General features: G+C 47.5%; 1 protein-coding gene across 1 annotated transcript in view; it reads right to left on the bottom strand.

Moving 5' to 3' along the window:
* Positions 1 to 22,130, bottom strand: part of SRP54 (signal recognition particle 54) — a 136,466-nt gene extending 114,336 nt beyond the window's left edge. Inside the window, exon 1 of the mRNA XM_085627433.1 lies at positions 21,935 to 22,130. The gene's annotated coding sequence lies outside the window, so the exon portion shown is untranslated. The remainder of the gene's footprint in view (positions 1 to 21,934) is intronic.
* Positions 22,131 to 22,400: the final 270 nt, after the last annotated feature.

Genomic DNA, 22,400 nt, shown 5'->3' with positions numbered 1-22,400 from the left:
AATTGACAACCAACAAGTGTTGGAACAGTTAAAACTGTAATTACAGAGTTGCTCACCAGGCTATCGACCAAGTACTGTTGGGTATGGGAGAATTTAGGAATGTAAATGTAAAGCACGTGCTGGTACTGGCTAAAACCTTTTTGATACTCAAAGATTTGAGTGACTGATGTGAGACTAAAGAGACAGGGTGTGCAAAATGTGCCTAGTTTGCATTAGCAGAATTATGCAAAATTTGGGAGAAATCAAAATGCAATTTTGCACTGTATTTTAGTGCGACATGCAGCCACACTTCAATTTCTGGATGCCAGGATGCACTTTGTGCTTCAAACATCAGCGACTCGCATGCTGGTCGTTCACGTTGTTACCATATGCTTCGGTTTGCTGTGAACAGTGCATAATTATGAGCTGTGGTGTAATAGCGTAATACGGGTTACAAGCTTAACGTGAAATTACTTGAGATTATGCCGGCATAACAGAAATTTCATCCGGGCCTGCTAAGGAGGTCTACACGGCTGTCTGTCAACCTCAGGTATTTTATATTTAAGCAATGAACACAACCACAGAAACCAAACCTACCAAGGTAAAAATAATATCAAACTACACATTAAACCAAAGACCAGCATCTAATAACCCAAAGACATGGCAACGATCTGAAACACCAGAGCGCTATTAGAGACCCAACCACCTCAGATTTCCTGGTGTCCTTTAAAGAAACACAATCAACCCAAAAATAAAGAAGCATTGGCATAGCCAATAGGTCTCGCCTTTGGGACCTTTTAAGTGTTTGGCAAGAGCTAGGCTGACTCTAGTCTCACATGTATATGGTATATCTAAATTAATCCTGCAATATATTTAATATCAATATAGGTGATATAAATAGAGAACATGGCAGACATCAATTTTCAGTAACTCGTGGCAACGTCGTTAAGGCATGGGCAGGGCTTTAAGTGGGCCGGGTCTCACCGGTGGTGAGCACTGGCAGTTTTTTTAAAGGGGGCCTCAAAAACGGGTCTCTATTGGGCTCAGTTTTGTGTCTGGCACAGGTAGTCCATTTTTTTTTTTTACAGACTACAGTGACAGCAGGCACATTATGTGCACGTGCTCACACCTCACTAGTGTATTAGTTATGGCATGACGTCATGCCAGGTGCGCCTTGTAGGAGAAGGGAAATCCTTTAAAGAGAGTAATTTTCTCTCTGGATTTCCCTTCTCTTTTTGTAACTCAGGAGCAGCAACATTGTCGTAGTGTCACCAGGGCTTTAAGTGGAAGCTTCTTCAATATTTGCAAGAAAGTGGCTCTGTATATACTGCACCAAAATAAGGTTCAGTGTGCACAGAGTCCACAGACCCCAGAGGTTTGGCAGAGGCTAAAGTTAGATATAACCGTACTCTCTAAAGTGGTAGCTTGGTCGAGCAGTAAGGCAGTATCAGAGGACAGTGTAAAGCATTTGTTGTACACACTCAATCAACAAATGGTCTCAGACACTCAAGAACTGAACTCTAGGCCAATTGTTTTGTATATAAAAATATATAGTTGTTTTATTTTAGAACCACAAGTAGGTATCAAAGTACTTTCTCAGAATGAGATGCTGTAGTTAAATACCTTCATATAGCACTAGACTTTTAAATGCAATAGTTACAGTTGTTGCAATAGGCAACACAAGTTAAATACAATTATAACATTGAGCTCAATGGGAATTTGTAAGTAAAGGCAATATCAATTACTTTGCATAGGTTTTTCTTACTCGGGCTGGATCCTGAATTCAGCCCTGGCGCATCTCCTGTAAACAGTTGAAAGAAATAGTTTGTCATACAGGCGATTTTTAAGGAATTTTTGTATGTTTCAAAAATCGACACTGAAGAATTTCTGGCAAAAACCAGGCAATGTTATCCTATGGAGGAAAGTTTGGTTATCGGAAAATCACAGTTGTAATTGCTTTGTAGGGTCAGTGCTGGGCACAAAGATCCAGCACTGGGATCTCTCCTGATAACAGGTGAGTAATTTCGTTGATCGGGTGATTTTCAGTGAATATTTTAAAGTTTCAAAACTCGACACTTAGAAGAATTTCCAAGTGAAACCAGTCAATGTTAGCCTATGGAGAAAATGTAGGTTATCGGCTTTCAGGTAAGTACTCGACTGGCAGAGTTAAGGTTCTGGAAATAGACTCAGTGGTCTCCCAGGGTCAGGTAGGTACAGTTGTTACACCCTCAGCGGCACGGGGGCAGCCGGGTGCAGAGAGAGTTAGGCCAAATGTTAGCCTATGGCGGGCAGGGGGAACTTTGGTTGGTGGCTGCTAGCAGGCAGGCCTTGCAGCTGTGGGAGCTGGGCTCCTGGTCACTTACACAGGGCAAGTGGGGAAGTAGAATAGGACACATGCTGCACTTCCAGGGGCACTCGGGCGGCTGGGTGCAGGGTGCTTTTGAGCCGTTGGGCGCTCAATGTATTTCAATGGGAAAGCTGCAAGACGAACAAAAGCTGCAAACTCGTGGACAGAGATTCTTCAGGTGCGACCACCACTTTGAGAGGTAAGTTGCGAAGCTGTAGGTTAGGTAGGCACTCAGGAGTTGGGCACAGGGGGCCGCAGGGCACCTGGAGCAGGGGTGTCTTTTGGCGTCGGGAAATCTTACCCTCTGCTGGTTGCGGTGGGAGGGGTTCCTGGTATTGAGGCTGCAGACGTCGTCGGGAGCGTCGAGGAGGGTCCTTGGGTGCTGGAATTTTGGTCACAGTCGCAGGGGGGACGTCCTCATGGTCTTTGTTCACTCAGGCACAGGCCGGGCTCGGCGGGTGCAGAGTGTGCTGGACTCACGATTCCTGGCTGGCACCAGGGGTTGTTGCTTGTTTTGAGCAGAACCACTGCTCGTGGGAGTCCCAGTCTTTTAGATGAGCAAGGCAGTCAGGTCCTCTGGGGTTTTCGCGGTTGCAGACCACTGGAGACACCGTGATTTAGCATCAGCAGGTTCGAGGGTCGACAGGCCAAGTCAGTTGGTGTCGTCCTCTTGTTAGCAGCTGCACGGCAGGTCTTCTTTCTTCTTGTTCTTCTTCTTGTTTCGGGATCTGAGGAAGGAAGGTTCAGGGTGCCCCTAAATACTACATTTAGGGGCGTTACAGGTAGGTAAAGGTCAGGGACCAATGTCCCTTCCCTGGGGTGGGTACACCCCCTATCCTGCCACTCTCCAGTAGGAAGGGGGCAGGAGCCTAGTCCTGATTGGGTAGGGCTCCCCATCCTCAAGATGGCGAGAGCCCGGAGTTGTGCTTCACCTCGCCTCCCCCACCTGAGGGGTGGGGTTGGCAGAAGCTGGCACACCCACTTTCCTCACTTGGGTTTTCCCGCCGATCTTCCTGCCAGAGTGGGGGTCAGAACCGGTGGGGACCAGTTGCTGAGTACAGCAAGTTTGAATGTTATCAATTCTGATACATAAATCAATGAAAATCCTTTCTCTGTGTTCTTGTTCCTCTTTCCCCTTTTGATCAAGAAATGTTTTTGCTTTCAGAAATGTATTATATGTTATGCTGAAGTAACTACGGCTAATTACAATACGCATTGTTTCTACCCAAGGGAACCATTGTTCTTTATACGAGTACAGCAAGTGGCCTGGAGAAGCTCACAAAGGCGGCATGCCTATGAAGCTTCCCCTCCCATCCTGGGGGAGGAGACCTAGCACCTCGCCCAGGATGTGCATTGTTGCAGACCCACAAGAGCAGATGGCTCTCTACTCAGGGGTCCAGCAACATGTCTGCTGGGTGGCAGCCTCTCAGTCAGGACACGGGTTGTTGGTTAGTTTCAGGGTGCAACTCCAAGTTGCCCTCTGTCGTGCATTTTACATTAAAGTCCACACTGGCATCAGTGCGGGTTTAATGTGCTGAGAAGGTACCAGACTTCTCAGTCTTCAGTGTAGCCATCATGGTGCTGTGGAGTTCGTGATGACGATTTCCCAGCACCATATACTCTTAATAGCAGCACTGCACTTACAGTGCCCAGGAATGGACCTGGGTACTGTAGGGGTACAGGGCTCATGCACCTGTACCCACACCACTGGCATAGGGCACCCAGATAGAGGGGTGACTGAGTTATGCCAGGGCAGTGTGTTTGTGGGCATGGCACACAGGGATGTGTGCCATGTCGACTCTCTGTTTTGTTCTGCACCAAGACACTCAGCCTGCAAGGGCAGTGTGTGTGTGTCAGGGTACAGGGCCTCTAAGGGTGGCACAGTAAGTGCTGCAGCCCTTAGGGGCCTTCTCTGGTCACAGGGCCCTCGGTACCTAGGGTACCATTTACCAGGGGCTGACATGTGGCCAGAGATGCCAATTGGGCTTAGGCTTCAATGCAGTTTTAGGGAAGGAACACAGGCCCTGGGCAGCTGATTGGCAGGAGCCCAGGGAACACTCAAAGTACATCAGCAATTCAGCAAAAAGTGGGGGCATACCATGCAAGAAAGATGGCACTTTCTCACACAATTACATAACAAGCCATAGTTGCTGCTTATTTATTTTATGCAACTAACAACCATTGACAAAGCCAATAGTCCTGACTTGTAGGTATGATGTTACTTGTTGTATCATATCTGGATGCAATGACAGAAACAGCAAAATACAAGTCGGGCGGCACACTGTGCTAAGCACAGATTTTTAGCTTACGTGTTTTTAAACCATGCCCTTAATTATATTAGCCACGCCCCTTTGAGAGAACCCCCCCAGTTTTTTCATCCCACTTAAAGCCGTGGGCATGGGGTATTCTTGAACATTTAATGTTTAAACAAATCACGTACAGTACATGTTACTCAATTCCGTCATATAATCGTATATACTTGAGACACTGAGAGATTCTGAAAATACACAGTTTTAATGTTAGAGAGAGTCTTTAATCATATTTTTTCATGACATTTGTTACACGATTTATGTTTTTTGATGGCTCTGCTCGTATCTTAGACTCAAGGCAGGCCTTGCTAGCCTACTCCTAGGATGTCTAACAACAAGCATTTACAATGCAATGGTCTCGGCATTGGTAAAGTTAGAGCTATTGGCATTGCTCATGAAATTATTTTTGTTTATGTTTTTGTTTTGAAAACATTTAAAGAAACGGCATTGTCATGAGCAATGGCAATAGCTCTAACTTTAACAATGCCGAGACCGTTGCATTGTAAATGCTTGTTTGTTTTGAGAATCTGGTCACCCTAATAATATACCACCAGATTGTGTAATTCCTAAAATAAACATACTGCATGACAGCCTAATGGGTGAACAGTTAACCTATTTTAAGAATGGCGCCAGCCTCTTTAAAAAAATATAAGCCCTTCATATAACCAATAATAAAATACGAATGTAAAAAGTCATGCTGCAATTGTCCCATACACTTTAGAGCCGAGACCTCTTCAAGCCCGCAATATTAGTTCTGTTAATAATAGGTCCCTTTGCTCTTTGACCTGAGCGCTGAAAAAGCGGAAATAATACTGCTGTGTGCCCGGATGCGATCGCTTCGATATCTCCTTTCCAACACAAAACGGCCTTGAGATTGAGGGGAATGTCTTAACACCGCTGAGCCAATTAACACATGTGTGTACAGTCACAGCTTAAATGGCCGCTTCCCGGTGAACATCGTTATCCCCGAAAGCACTACATCTCCCATAATGCTACTTGGCAGTTTAGTAAAAAGTCACATATATTAGGGCATCCTTCCAAACATCCGCAAACAGCCTTCACCATAACGAGATCAGGACACGTCAGTATATTTAAATAGCAGCAGGCAAAGTCATTTATATGAGAACTGTCTCGCTGTTGGTGGAAACTAGCAGCACTAAATGAATATTTGAAGAATAGACATAAACACGGGGCCGAAGGAGATCCGAGAATGAAAAAAAATACTGATGCCGAACGCTCCTCACCGCTTCCGCATAGGCGTCCGCAGTGCCCAGTCACCAGAGGATGCCAGTATTCCAAGTAGGGCTTTTCTAGACTGGGGAAACAACAGACCCCATGCTGGGAGTTGGCAACTACGAGATCCTCATCTCCCAGCTGCTGTCATCCCCAATTCTCCTGCTGGCACGAACTCTGGGGGCTCTATCTTTAGCATTTCCATGCTGCTCCCAAACAAAATGCGGTCAAGATGTAGAGCCACAAGCCGACTGGTGTTACGTGGACAGCGTTGAACCGCAGCCGCTGTAATTAAATTAATCCACCATCCCACTCCAATGAAGAAGAAGGCACGTACTCGAGGAAGTCTGGTGTGGCATTCTTTAATGTCTCGGGTCTCGCTCGACCCCCTGGCAAGAGAGACGCTTTTCGCTTTCTCAATCTAAATGGTGCCAAACACATTTGAATATAAATAGCCCTCCCCCCCCCTTAAAAGCAATGGTAAACATAAAAGAAATACTGATATGTTTAAAGCATGCATTGAAAGAAGCTTTCAGCGATGTAAATATACACAATTCATTGAGATAATAACTCAGTAACGCGTAGTTCTGCCTCAAAGTAATGAGACCTTCTGCCAAAGTACGTGTGGAAATGTAGCGTGCGCTGAACAGTAAGAAGGTTCAGTACCTTTAACAGATGGTGGCGTATTGTGGGATGTTATGTACCTTGTGGTCGACACGCATTCTCAGTTTCACCTTTAGAGATTGCGGTCATCATCTTCACTACTGCTTGTCGCAGGGGATGTTCTCGCCTCCAGGCGCCATGTCTTAAAGGTACATTAAAATATCGAAAGAGCCAACCGCCTCCCTGTTGATGGAGGGTCTGCGTAAACAAATCAAAAAAGAAGCGGAAATCTGCAATGAATCCCCGTTGTCTGGAATACGATTTATGCGCAGCCCTGTTCTGATCCCCTCAAACAGACAGAAAGTCTATCTGCAAAATCTATTAGGAGACGTTGGTGGTGGGCGAGAGGGGGGCTGGGTTACCTCCCCCTTGAAGCGTGAACCCAAGGGGTCGGCAGCGCTGGATGCATTTCTCATTAAAAGATTATTTCCTGGGACAGGAAACATTAGCTGTTCCTTCCGCTTCTTCAATGTAAGATCCAGGCATCATTTTTAGAAAAAATAAATAAATGTGCTTAGTGGGTTGAACAAATATTTCCGGCCCGTGTTGAAGCCTATAATATATATATATTTATATTAAGGTAACCCCGCCTGGCAATAGCACGAGGGCCAGGGGGAGGTCTCACTGCAGGCAGTCTCCTACCAGAGGTCAGAGGTCACATCTGTGCAACTTTTACTATGTGTGTCCACTGTGAGTTCAGCTGGTGGTGTCACTAGTACTGGGTATTCCCATCTCCTGGGCATCTGTTCCATTGCCTCTGTAGTTCGTGTTAACAGTGTAAGATCTCGCCGGATACAACGTCATCACAATCTCGTCACGGGATCACCAAGTGCAGCGCGGCGATTCCATTATCGTTGCCCAGCAGTGATGTATTGTATATAAGGCGCTCTCCGTTATAGTACTGTAGTATTTATAATTCGCCATTGCGGGGTTACAGGCACATATTCAAAGAAAGAGGTGGAAGGCATACTGCGTTGGCAAGATGAGCAATAAATAACAAGGCACAGCAAAAGGCACACCACCGCCTTTCTCCGAGGCAGAGCAGAAATGCCTTGGAGAAAGGCAGCGTCCTTTTCAGATTCGGGGGCGTGTTTTGCTGTTGTCTCCTCCCTGAGACTTTTCGCAAAAAACACGCCCCCCGATCCGAAAAGGACGGGGCCTAATCGGAGTGACTGACCTCTTCTCCAGTGGCTGGCCAGCATTTACGAGGCCAGCCAATGGAGAACAGGGGAGAAGAGGGGCGGGTTCAAGCCCCTCTTCTCCAAGTCATTAAATCTCGGAGCGAGACTGCGCAAGCGCAGCCTTCGCAGCCGAGACCTAAAAAGTAGTGTCCTACGCCCTTGAGTAGCTGGATGCATCTAAAGGCAGTAGACTAGAGTAAGATGTCGGTGCACTGAACCAGCAGCCATTTTGGGAGTGGTGGGATGAGGTTTTGTAAAAGTATTTGTCTAAGTTCTGATAACCTCTTGCTGAAGGTGAAGAACAGTTATTTTTCTGCGAGGGACGCTTGCATGATTGGGGGCAGGGGGTGTTCCGCAGTCCAGGAATATGTCACTCCTGAGTCTCACCAAGGTAAAGCGCCACAATGCCCACGCATGCGCAGACAAATGTTCACCACGTGAGCCCCGCCATCGATCCGCCTCGCAGGCAGATTCAAAAGTGCTGGGTTGTGGTTTTAAGGTGGTGCTCACAATGACAGCCCTGTTAATGGCTCCCTTTTGTGTGCTGACGTCACTCCAGTATGTGCGGCTCGTTCAGACGGGAACGCGAGATCCCCTGGTGTTTTAATGAGTCCTGCAGCACAGTAGCCGGGTCAGTAATTGTCTAGTTGGCATGTTGATGATGCTGCAGTGATACTTACAAGATTTAAAGGATTACAGGGTTATTTTAGCATTTTCGCAATTGTGCATTTCATCAAAGGACAAAATATCCCCACTTTGAAGTGCACCAGGTACAGACGCGTTAGGACAAGCCCCAGACGTCTGCAAAGACCTCACAGAGGAACAAACCAGGTGTGCAGAAGGAGCAGGATTCTCGACCGAGGCTTCTAAGTGCTAGGGCTCGGTGAAGATTTATTTATTTATATAGCTCACATAGGGAATTGTCAACTCTGAGCAAAATGAGGTATTTTCAGGGAATAGGACTGTATTGCAGCTTTATTCAGTAATTTTTCATTTCTCAGGGGAAGCTCAGGGTTCAAGCTGGAACCCTTTAGGAATGCAGAATTAACACCCCAGCGTCCGCGCAGTGGTAATGAGGCTCCATGACAGTGGAATGATGAAAAGCGCAAAGAGAGTTTTACAGCCAAAGAGTGAGAATGTGAAAGAAGAGAGCAAAAAAGAATGGAAAGAAAGATGAAAGGAAATACAAAACAGGAGGGAAAGTAGGTTGAAGGAACGAAAGAAAAAACCCAGCGCAAGCTCCATCTGTTTCCAATTAACGCGAACGCGAGACACGGGCGCGATAATTGGAAACAGATGGCGCTGATGCTCTCTCACAAGCCGTAGGCGGATGCAAAGGTGAGACATACACCCGACTTTGCCCAACTGCGTGCAATCTTTCGTAGAAAGACGCACGCAAAGGCCAATAGCGTGTGAGCAAATAAACAAAAAACACACGCACGAGCGTGTGTTCCGAGTTGGAAGCCCTTACAAAAAGCCTCGCAGAGCAGTGCATGCGCGCTGGCTCAGGCGAGACCTAAAAAGCGAGATAGTAACGCAGGAAAAACTTTCTTTTTGCAGATCATACAGAGGCCGCAAAGAGAACCAAAGCCTCTGAAGAAGCAGCTACAACAACTGCTATCATCAATAAATTAACCAACCCAACAGCTGCAACTAACACAATCACCCTGACACAATAACTCTGCAAACCTCTCAGACTTCTTCCACAAAACAAAAACATCACCAAGATCTACAGCGACTTCGAACCCCAGCCACATCCCATCGACCTTCCGAGCCTGCTAACCTCATCAATTGAAGTCTACTAACTGACAGCACGAAACCCTCAATCCATAGAGGGCACTGCAGCAATAATGAAGGCAGTCGGCTCAGGGACACCCAGAGACCCCTAACACCACCTTATCTACAACCTAGGAAAAGCCACGGTTAGTGCTTCACGCACCTCCATCATCATCTCCCTCAAAACAGCCACCTTCCCAGATAGCAGGAAACATGCTGAAATCACCACCCTCCTCAAAAAGCTCTCAGTCGACCTCGATGTACCCAGCAACTACCCACCCATATTGCTGCTCCCCTTCCCAGCCAAAGTCATTGAAAAGACCATCAACAGACAACTCTGACCACCTAGAATACCACAAACTCCTGGATGATCAGGATTCTGAAACAACCACAGCAGCAAAACTGCCCTCATTGCTGCCACAGACAACATACGCATCATCCTCGACCGTGGGCACACCGCTGTCCTCATCCTTTTTTACCGCTCCGCTGCCTTCGACACCATCTCACACCACATGCTCATCACCAGACTACAAACAGCGGGAATACGAAGAACATCACTCAAAACAGATAGCTTCCATCCTCTCCGTAAGAAAACAACGAGTCAGGATCACGCCATTCACATCAGAATCCAAGGACCTCATCAGCAGAGTTCTGCAAATGAGGTCCTTGTACATGACTCCTCTGGCTATCATTATCAGATCCCATGAAGTCAACATCATCTTCTACGCCGACGACACCCAGCAATTTTTTTCCCTTTCAGGCGACACCACCACAACCGAGACAAACTCCAAACAAAGCATGGACAGTGTGGCCAATTGGATGAAAGAGAACTGCCTCAAGCTCAAAACCAACAAAACTGAAGTGATGATCTTCTGGAATAAGAGCTCACCTTGGGAATCCACCTGGTGGCCTAACAAACTCAGATTCACACCCACCCCAACCAACCGCACTAGGAACCTAGGCCTCATCCTAGACACCTACCTCACCATGATGTCCCAGTTCAGCGCAGTCATCACCTGCGCATTCTTCCACATCTTCCCCACGCAATGCAAAATCTTCAGGGGGTTCCCACTGGACACCAGGCATACCATAACGCAGGCCCTAAACACAGGCAGACTGGACTACGGCAACACACTTTATGCCGGCATCCCAATCCATCCTCTTCACAGACTTCAAACCAATCAAAACGCTGCCGCTAGATTCATCCTTTCACGCAGATTCACACCACACCACTAACTAGCTCACTATCCAAAAGCGCTGCCAGTTCAAACTACTCACACATGGAGAGAGAGACACAGAGAGACAGAGAGAGACACACAGAGAGACACACAGAGAGACACACAGAGAGACACACAGAGAGACACACAGAGAGACACACAGAGAGACACACAGAGAGACACACAGAGAGACACACAGAGAGACACACAGAGAGACACACAGAGACACACAGAGACACACAGAGACACACAGAGACACACAGAGACACACAGAGACACACAGAGAGAGACATGCAATAGCTCACAAGGCGGTCCTCATGGCATGCTAACAGTTGGTCTCTGGGAACACGATTTAAACTTTTATTCAAACTGATTTTAAAACCTTAGCTTGACGCTAAAATATCTGTTTGAAACGGAAACTTTTTTTAAAATTGAATTGCACCCTTTTAAAATTGAATTTGCACTCGTTTTACCTGTTCCTTGCCAATATCGGCCTCCCAGGTCTCAGCACTTCCGCTCTGCTAACGTGGTCTAGTGCACAGGGGGGGGGGGGAGAACAGCTGCTGCCACGCAGAGCCGATTGGTTGGTAGGCGGAAGGAGAATAGCCAAATAGCCACGCTGGAGCGGACGCGCAGTGGACGTGCTGCTGGGGCGCCTAAGGCAAGCTCGTCTGCGCTCGTCCGCGTCCCCTGGTCAATTTCAGACTTACTCTGCGGCAGAACTACAGACCCTAGCCACAGATAGTTATGCCCTAGGCGAAAAGGTAGCAGATAAGCTAAGAGCTGAAAATATCTTGAGAAGCAACGGAACGGGTAGACCTACCATCCTGTGTCCAGCCCCCCATAACAACACCACACCCAGTAACCCACCAGGTTTGAAGGTGGCAGTTCTTAACATGCGCTCCTTACAGAAGCACCACCTGGATGTCTTTTCACTCCAAGATGAAGACATAGACATCCTAGCACTCACCGAAACCTGGCTGGGTGACACCTCATTCCCAGACATCCCTGCAGCCCTCCCGGGGGACTTTGACGCCCTATGGCATAACAGACAAGAAAAGACGCGAGGAGGGGGCATGGCCATTCTCTTTAATAGGCCGATAATGGTAACCAAAATAGTGGCAGAGAGCATTGAAAATGCAGACATATTAGGGGTCAAAATCTCATTTAAATCCACCTGCCTCCTACTCCTGGTAGCGTACCGCTCCCTGCGATCAACCCCCAGCTTCAATTATCTTTTCGCTGAGATTATTACTGACCTCTGCTCACGGTACCAACGACTCCTAGTGGTTGCCGACTTCAACTATCAATGGGATAAAGCACCAACAGAGCCGCTCGTCAGCCAGTTTGAGACAGGAATGTGGGCAATGGGACTCCATCAATTGGTAGATGGCCCCACCCATTCAAAAGGGCACAAACAGGACGCTATCTGGACCTCGCAACCACGAGCCAGTCTAATAGCTATCAGCCCCTGTGCATGGTCGGACCACGCATTAATTAGCTGCTGAGTCCCAATAGACAGCCAACTATCGCAACCACCCCCAGAGTGGAGAAAGGTGCGGAGCTGGAAAAAAAAACTGAGGCTGATAACCTAGTGGATACCCTACTCGGACCACCCCCCCCCCCCCTCCATCCACCCCCCCAAATTTAAAAACGGGAATCTCAACCAGGAGAGTGAATCCCTGACAAACACCCTGCGCAGAGCCATAGATAAAGCGGCACCGGAGCGAAGAGACAGGGTGAGAAACAAAGGCAAAGGGGCCCCCTGGTTTAATGAGACTGAGGGAAATGAAGCAAAAGCCTCCGCCAAGCTGAGAGGCGGTGGCGTAAAGCATATGACCCAGCGGAGCTGGCAACTTATAAAACCTTAACTCGTATAAAAAAATCCATCACAATCAGGAAAGTCTAATATTACGAGGCAAGAATTACAGACGCACCAAACAAACAGAAAGACTTTCAGAATACTGAAAGAACTCAGCCAAAAGTCTGAAGTGAAATCTGCAGCCACGCCCCTAGAATGCAACGTATTTCAGACCTTCTTTCTTCAGAAGGTCAGGGACATCCTTACTGAGATTGATAATAGCCCTATCAATCAGAGCTCTCTAGTCCAGAATCTGTCACCTCCTCTTCCCTGCAAGCAACTTACCATCTTCCCTAACCTGGATTCAACGTCACTGACACAACTAATGAATCGCACCAAATCGGGCTCTCCTGCAGACCCTTGCCCCCCCGAGGATTTTCCGAACGGCCCTTCCCAGGCTGGAAAGGCAGATCCTCGCTTTACTAAACAACTCCTTGGAGACTGGTTACTTACCCTCCAACCCGAAGGAGGCCAGAGTCACCCCCCTGTTAAAGAAACCTGGAGCAGATGTTGCTAATCTTAAGAATTATAGGCCCATCTCTCAGCTCCCCTTCCTGGCGAAAGTGATGGAACAACATGTCCTCAAGACACTTTTGTCCTTCCTGGAGGAACACCAGCTACTCCAGGCTGGTTTTAGAGCCCATCACAGTACTGAGCTGGTGATGCTGTCTGTTCTTGAGGACCTCAGAATCATGGCTGACAATAAAAAAACGAGCGCCCTGATTTTATTAGACCTATAAGCGGCGTTCGATACAGTTAACCATACTCAGCTGCTGGATCGAATAACGGACCTGGGCATTCACGGGCTGGCACACCAGTGGCTAGAATCCTTCCTGTCAGGGCGGTCCCAGAGCATCCAGTTGGGGGAAGCCGGTATCACACAGGGGCACCCTCACCTGCGGGGTTCCTCAGGGCTCCGCATTGTCCCCGCTGATCTTCAACATGTAACTACAGCCTCTGGTGGCAGCTCTAGCCCACATGGATTGCCGATTTTTCAACTATGCGGATGACACCCAACTCATCCTCTGGATTGACAACTCCACTCATGCCCAGGATCTGGCGCAAAACATCCTCAGAGTCACAGTGAATTCGATGACAGCCAATTCACTAAAAATGAACCCTGACAAAACGGAAGTCCTTGTCATCCCCACAAAAGACAACCCCTGGAGCGATCGCTTCTGGCCCCAAGAGCTGGGTGCCACCCCACACCAATACCAGCGGGCACATGCAGTGGGCATAAAGATGGACTCGAGCTCTCCATGGCCAACCAAGTCACCACAGTGGTCGGAACTTGTATAGGTCTCATGAGACAGCCCCTCCTTTCAACTGCCTCTCTACAAATTATTGTGTCAGCCACAATTGTCTCTAGACTAGACTACAGCAATGCCTTATACATCGGCCTTCCCCAGAAACACATTAATAAACTGCAGGTGGTACTGAACGATGCAGCCAGGCTGATGTTTAAGCTGCCAAGAAGGACCCACGCCACCCCCCTGCTGTGCAAACTGCACTGGCTTCCTATTAAGCACAGAGCAAAATGTAAGGGTCCCTGCATTGCCCATAAACCAATTTATGGCAAGGCCCAAGCCTATATTAAAGAACGCCTGAAGAACTATGTTCCGGGCCGCATATTGCGGTCATCTGAGGCCTTCCGCCTGGCCCCTACAGGGTGCAATCTAAAGGGGGCAAAGCCTTCTCAGTCTTGCTGACTCTCCCTCCAGAATGCTTCGAGCTCCAAGAAGCTCCAACCTCAAGCATCTCATGCAGCAGAGATCTTCGCCTGCTCCGCATTCTCTGCAACGTGGGCCTCCATCCTTTGGTGAACTGCTCGCGTCCTCTTGCGACTCCTGTGCCTTCGGCCCGTGGGTCATAATGAGGGTCTTCTATGGCTCCAGTGGGCTCCCCTGCTTGCTCAGGTCCTGCTCTGACTTATCTGCTCGCGGTGATTCACTTGGACCTTGCTGGTCCCGACACTGCACCTTTTTCTACGACTACGTTGGTTGCCGTTACCAAGGCTTGTTAGTGCCCCTTCCAGACACTGACCCCTGGGCTCTTGACATCCGATGTGGGACAGCTAGAGAACGGCTACTGGTCTTCCACAGCGTTGCCTGGTCCACACAGCTGCAACTTGAAGGGCACCGTCAACTCTCCTGCATCCCGACATCAGTGGACATTCGTCTTCCATGCCTCCTGGTCACTGCTGAGTGGCATAGACTCTGTCCCCTCTGCTTGCAGGTACCTCTCATCTTAAATCCACCTTTGGGTTCCACCAGCCTCTTTCACCTTCTTCACCATCTGCATCTTTTCTGAAGTCCTCCATTGTGGTCTACGGCTGTTTCCAACATCACTTTGCACCTATGCACCTGGCTTCCCTGGTGTAGGTTCCTGGGGTATCCGCAGGTGGGGTGACTCTCCAACCTTCCATCTTCCACAGGGTTTCTTCAGGGTCCACTGGAAAGGGTCCTTCTGCTTTAAAACTGCAGCCGCGACGTACCCATTGACTTGCATGGAGTACGCGGTCGTGTTCCCACACTGCACACAGCCTCCGTGGGGTTCCTAGATACTCACCTTGGGTCTCCGACTCTTCTACGTCTTCTGGGTCCAGTCTCAACTTAAGTTGTGGTTCGCATTCCAATATTTTAGTATTTGGTTTGGTCTCACCATAGAGACCACTGAGTATTTGTGCTAGTTACGTGTTCTATTTCCAAAGTATTTGTGTGTATGGTGTTTATATCTCCAGGTAGGAGATATTGCAATGTGTTAGTGAGTGTTTATAATAAATACATATTTTTATAACTACACTGTGTGGTTCTTTTTCACCCAATCTATATAAATAAGATTATGTGCTTGTAAAACAAGCTGCTTTACACTCCTTCTGGACTAAGCCTGAAGGCTGCTCTCCACAGCTACCACTTATAGAGCTTTTTAAGGTTGTCTAAGACCACTAAGATCAACAAAAAGGGTTGTCTGGGTAAGTGCAGGGTGTTACACTTACATAAGTGAGCACCATATACTAAGCCAGCATCCTACAGTTATGCTACTGCTGGGATATTTTTTAACATAAAAAAAAAAATCTAACAACCATTATCATTTGCAACTCCAATAGCCAAGTCAAATCAAAAGAAGCTTTATTCGACTATACAAGTCATAAAAGCACTGTACTTAAAAAAACTAAATACAGGGGTTAACAACTTGAGTTAAAATGCTTGTGAAAAATGGCAAGATAATAGACAAATAGTTCCAAGGCGAATTCCATAGCATTACAAGCATAAAACATAAAATTCATACATTTTACAACAACATTTAAAATCAAGTTGAACCCCACACACCACTTTTAACCGAGGTACACCTATATGGTTGGAAGAATATTCCCGTTTTCATTATTCAGCCGTAATTTGCAGAGATCGTATATGCCACATCAACCTTAAGAATTTTGCCACCGGGATTGCATACCTAGGTGATGGGTCGGCGCAGAGAATACTAATGCGAGACCTATTGCACTGCAAAGGCTTGTTTAATTTGCGCTCTTACGGGACACCCGAGAGACACTCGCGAGCCCAATTGCCAAAATATACAATTATGTTTTACCATTAATTTCTCAAAAACTCCTAAACGGATTTACACCAAATCATCAAAAACACAATCTGCGGACCAACATCTGGCTTCCTGCCAAATTTGGTGAAATTACATTTAGCAGTTTTTAATGTAGCTCGTCTTAAAAAAGTCTTACGAAAATGCATGGGTATTTTGGGACTACCGTTTTCTCAGCCGCAGCTTGACGGATCACCCCGACACTTTCCATGCAAAAACTAGGTAAAAAGTGGCACCTTTTGGAAAGTTTGTGAAGCTTCATCAAACAGTGTGAAAGCTAATAGCAACAAAAAACTGCTTTTCCTATGGAAACGCAATCCTAACTATAACTACCGCCATTAGGAGAGAGATATATATCAAATTTTAGAGACAAAACAAAAACCGTACGAGACAAGATAATACCTCCAATAAAACAAAATGACATTTCATTCTAAAACCTTCTCTGCACCGGTCATCTTTTAACTAAGATTATAGAAGCACTCTAAGTTATTGAGACATCTGAAAGCCACCGACTATGTCCAAGAATGTATTCCAGCAATACAATAAAAAACAATTTCTATCTTTTTGATAAAGCCTGCCTCTTGCTCATCAAAACACCACTCACAAGGCTTTTTCCCCAGCTCACTAACGAAAGGCCAGAGCACATCCATTCTAGAAAAGTAAGAGAATCTAGACTTAAGCATCCTCAGTAACTACAGACTGATCACAAACTCCCTGTATTGTGGCAAAGCCACTGAATGCTGCTGGTCTAATCACTTAACCAAATCTGTCAATGGTCCAGTCAGGATTCATATCATCGATGGAGAAGACTCCTGCTTTCTGCTATTGCTGGATCTCACAAGCTTATTACTGTCAATCATCGTAAGCTGATGAAAGAACTTGAACACAGAAAGCGCCTCCATGATCATGTTCCAAGACGGTTTACTACCTATCTTTTCAATCGTAGCAAACTGCTAAAAACTGTTGTAGGAAGCTGGCTCTTTATGGGATATATCAAAAATATGATATATGTTTAGACATCAGAGAAAAATCATTCAGGTAAGTACGTTTTCAAATATAAATTATTTTCACTTTAAAAAGTGGACACAGTGAAATTTGCGAGTACTGCAGTGTAGTCCCATGGGAGGAAAAACAAGTTCTGCAAACAGGTACAGTACATCGACTTACAGGGCCAATCTCTCCGAGTTAAGGTGAGTGGTGGGCAAGGTCCAAAGCAGAAGCAGTACACCCCCGGCAGAACGAGGGTCGGGAGCCTAATGTGTTTCTATGGAGATTGGTCACTCCAGAAAGAGGTTGCAGGCTCCGACTGGGAGACCAGTCAGGGTGAACCAACATGGGAGTTCAAGACTTGCGAGGCTCTGGATGTAGGGACACCAGGCATCCTCTTCTCCACGACCCGGGGGCGACAGATGCAGAGGAGTCTGTATGCATCAGGTCTCCTTACCGATGGCATTCGCGGTAGAGGGGGCCTGCATGCAGAGGCTGCAGGCGATGTCGGGGAGTACGAACGGTGGAGACTACGCTGGACTCAGACTCTGGAGAGCTAGCGCACCTCCCTGGCACTGGTGAGCCACTTCAACTCGCCCTGGAAGCGGGAGGTGCAGAGGTGACTTCAGATGTCAGATCTTTGGCGGTTCCTGAGGCCTCAGAGTCTTTTCTTGGAGTTTCTTTTTAACTGTCCTGCTGTTCACTGTAGGTCTAGGTCTTTATTGAAGGCAGGCAGTTCTCCCAGGTTCTGAAGGCACACAGCTGCAGGATGAGTTGGCTTTGGCACAGAATAGATGGAGAACAGCAGGCAGGTGAGCTGATCTGGGGCCAGGTGCTCCTCTCTGCTTTTGCTGCTCTTCATGTCCTTCTTTGTAGGTCGTTAGGATCTGCTTCTCTGGTGTCAGGGACTCCCCTAAATACTGAATTTAGGGGTCTTAGGGGAGTGTAGTGTAGTAGCCAATGGGATAATGACCCTTGGGGTCACTACGTACCCTATATGACCACTTCCTTTGGAAAGTGGGCCTAACCCTGTCCCAGAATCCCTAAGTATGCCAGCACAAAGATTGCTACTTCTGAAAATTTGTGTTCACCTCACAGTAGCACACCTTAGGAGTTCTGTTAGCCTGGAGAAGGCATGCCTACCTGACTAGCAAATGTCCCTGCCTGTCCAGGTGCCAAGGGGGTCCTGGACAAAGGGGGCAGCTTCCTCTCCTGTGAAGGAGAGCCAGATTTGCATTTCAAAGGTAGCAGCTGTTTGAAACTTGCCAGCCTGGGAAGGCTAATCAAGAGGCCAACCTGTGGAAGAGGGTGTTCCACCCTCCTCCCAGACAGGCATTTTTCTGGGTCTCCTGAGACCAAAGGCTCTCACCCTAGGAGGTCAGAACAGCATCTCATGTGGAAGGCTGGCAGAAACCAGTCAGTAAGTACACCAGAGGCTGGTAGGCCCTGAGGTGCCCTCTGAGTGCATGTACTGGTAAATAAAACACTGGCATCAGTGTGAGTTTACCAATACAAGATATTTCATACCAAACAGCTCTCTTTTCAGTGAAGCCATCATGTAGCTGGGAAACTCGTTTTCACCACTGTTCAGCACATGTTCTAAAATGTCTTCCCTGGTCACTTGTGATGGCAGTAATGGAATTGACCAGCACAGGGGCATATCAGCTCATGCAGGTATGCCCTCACATGTAGTACTAAGCACCCTGCCTTAGGGCGGTCTGGCTTGTTGTTGGGGTGACTTACAAGTATCACATGCAGTGGTAGGAGACATGGCACACGGGGATGTGCGACATGTCATGTTTTCACTTTCTGTCTACACCATGAAATGCAGCCTGCAATGTCGGTCTTTGCATGTGCTTGGTGAGGGGTCTCCTAGGGTGGCACAATTTGGGTTTCAGCCCTTAGGGACCCTCCTTAGTACCCCAGGGCCTAGGTACCAGGGTACTATTTACTAGGGACTTACAAAGAGTGCTAAAGGTTTTGCAGATTGGGGGAACAATTGTACAGTTTTGAGAAAGAGCTATGGCACTGGCGACTTGGGCAGCAGGAACAGAGTGCACTTTCAGTCGAAATCACATCATTTACCAGCAAAAAGTTGGGGTAACAGTGTCAAAAAGGGGCACTTTCCACCAACTGTTAACATGTCTTCTGCATCTAACATGGGATACAGAGTCCCTCATGACTCAATACCGGCTTTAACCTCTATGTGCCACCTTTGTCCTAAATGCAAAAATAGGCTGGTATTTGCATACATCACTAGGCAAATGGCAAGCATTACTACTTTAAAAAATAAACACACACACACACACACACACACACACACAGTGCCTGAATGAAATCCTCATTCTGAAGTCTTACTTCGAGTTAACACAGCATATTTCTAGCAACTTCCTCATACAAAAGACAAAGTTTATACTAGTCAACAAAAGAAATAAATACTAATTTGTTAACACACATGTGAATGAACTCTCCTTTGATGACTTCCATCCAACCTGCTCACTTGTGAAATCACTTTGTTCCATTACTAACAATATTTCAACTTTAGTACCTCATCAATAAATTGACGCAAATCACAAATATTTCCTCCACGCCCTGAGAAAAAGTCAAATCTCATCCAACTCCTGAGTAACCAAGAAGTGCAGCCCATGCACTAATCCTCTCTTGCTTCGATTATCAAAAGGTCTTACCCTTAGGGAGCCCTATCTAGTCAGAATCTCTTCATACTATCTCTGGGGTGGACCTGCTCACCTTCGAGGAGGTGAAAAACTCACCCTAAACTGACAATGCCTTATATCTTGCTCTATCTTAATTCCTATCCTTCATAATCTTGCATTGTTTCTGCCTTCTCCCGGTCAGGTACAATCTTTTTGCATTGTATTTTACTGAGTGTTTGTAAAGTGTACTTTCACCTATGGTATAGAAGCTCTACGGAAAGCCAAATCTGAACAAAAAAAATTAAAAAACAGAAAATAAACAGTTACAAAGCCCTCCAGAAAAAGAAATCCCAGAACACAGATCATCTACTTGCTCAATTATAGCAATATTTTCACAGAGCCTGTACAAAACAAATATATCGCTTAATTTCCATTCAGAAATGACAAGGATTCTTCATAGATACCACGATGATCCTTAAACCGAAACAAGAAAAAGACAACAGAAAAAAAAATGCCAGCCCAATTTCCCTAAGCAACTCAGTCTGCAAAGTATCCTTGCTTCATAGACCAAGATCAGACAAACCAGGCTGGCTTTGTCAACAGATATAAAACTCGTAACTAAACTCATAAGCCTGATAAAAGAAGTAAAGGAAAATACAGTGCATCATCTCTCTCGATGGTGAAAAAGCCTTAGGCACAGATAATTGAACTTATATTTTCACCTCAAAAAGGGAATGAATTCGCAGAGAAATTTATTTTGCTTAATAAACTTATTCACTATAAACCCTCAGCTTAATTTTTTTATTTGACATTAAAAGTTCCACGCGGGTTACCTTGCTAGGGTAATCCTACAATGTGCCCTTGCCCTAGCCGGCAATTAAATTACGTGTACCCTTTCACAATAGGAATAAAACCAGATGGAGTAAATCATACAAAACGAGTCCAGCCTTTGTGGGTGACATTCACCTCTGGCTCATTAGCCTCCGAGTCCTGAATTCCAGTGATCTTGGACTTGGTTATCCTCTGCAATGCATTTTTGGGTTATAAAGCATATAAGAGCAAAACAGAGGACCCTCTCTCTAAAAGCAAATGCCTAAAACATCACCGCCAAGAAATCAACTTTAAATAGAGACCAACTTTAATTCATGCCCTGGCGTTTGCTTATATAAATTAATGGAATATTACAAAAACAACCAGAAAGATATTAGTCAATGTGGGAGAAACGTCAATGCGTTTATTAACCTCTTCTGATGAAGCAAACTATGCATCACACAAATAACGTGCACCACCCATGTACATTTATTATGTACCTCATTCCCTCTCCTCTCAAGATCCTTTCAAGAAATTACTAAGAATTTGAGATAACAGCTGCAAGCTTAGGAAGTCCCGGGGGGGGGGGGGCGGATGGAGGCAGCCCCCCGGGGAAGGGACAGGGTGAGGCAGCCCACCTTCCCGGGGAGGGGACAGGGTGAGGTAATCCCTTGGTAGGATGTGTGAGGGAGAGTCAGCCCCCGGGAGGGGCTCACAGATGAACAGCTGCCGGCTCAAGGAGCCCCTGGAGGGGACAGGGTGAGGGCAGCCCCCGGGGAGGGGATCGGGGGAGGGCAGCCCCCGGGGAGGGGACCGAGTGAGGGCAGCCCCCGGGGAGGGGGACCGAGTGAGGGCAGCCCCCGGGGAGGGGGACCGAGTGAGGGCAGCCCCCGGGGAGGGGGACCGAGTGAGGGCAGCCCCCGGGGAGGGGGACCGAGTGAGGGCAGCCCCCGGGGAGGGGGACCGAGTGAGGGCAGCCCCCGGGGAGGGGGACCGAGTGAGGGCAGCCCCCGGGGAGAGGTAAACAGCCGGCTCTGGGGACAGGCTGAGGGCAGCCCCCAAGGAGGCGACAGTAGTGAGGCAGCCCCCCAGGAGAGGACAACACTGTGGCAGTACCCGGGGAATGGACCGTAGTAAGGCAGCCCCCCCCTAGGAGGGGACAATAGTAAGGCAGCCTCCCAGGAGGGGACAGTAGTGAGGCGGCCCCCAGATGAACAGCTGCCGGCTCAGGGAGCCCCTGGAGGGGGCAGGCTGCAGACAGGGGAGTCACCGCCCCCGGTGGAAGCAGCCTCCCTCGCTGGCTCGGTTCCACAGGCCAGTACTCACCACACTCTCCCCCGGGGCCGGTCCGCTGACCTCTTCCCCCGCTCCTCCTGCCCCTCGGCTCTCAGCCTCTCTCTGTGTGTTAAGCGCTAACGTCACCATAAGCCGGTGACCTCTGACCTGCCGGCCGCACATCCACTTCCGGGTCACCGACGGCGAAACCAGAGGTATGACAGCGCTCTAGAAGCCTGGCTCTGTTGCGCATGCGCGTTGCTGCGGCGCGCAGTCCTTTCTTTGTGTCTAGTAGCAGAGCGCTCCTCTTTCCCGGATCCAGGCGTCAGTAAACGATCCAGTCCGGGTTTCTTCTGTACCTCCTGGTCTCATCGTCCTGAGGTCATGATGCGATAGTGGGATAAACAGAACTACTCATCTCGGAATGGAGAGACAAACAAGCATTGGCAAAGGCAGAAGATCTGGTCTTGTTGACCTTTATCAATGCTGGGCAGCATTACCAAACAAGCATTTGCAA

Source organism: Triturus cristatus, chromosome 9 (assembly GCF_964204655.1).
Source record: "Triturus cristatus chromosome 9, aTriCri1.1, whole genome shotgun sequence".
NCBI classification, from domain to species: Eukaryota; Metazoa; Chordata; class Amphibia; order Caudata; family Salamandridae; genus Triturus; species Triturus cristatus.
The sequence above is the reverse complement of the archived record's forward strand: the minus strand, read 5'-3'. Positions and strand labels throughout refer to the sequence as shown.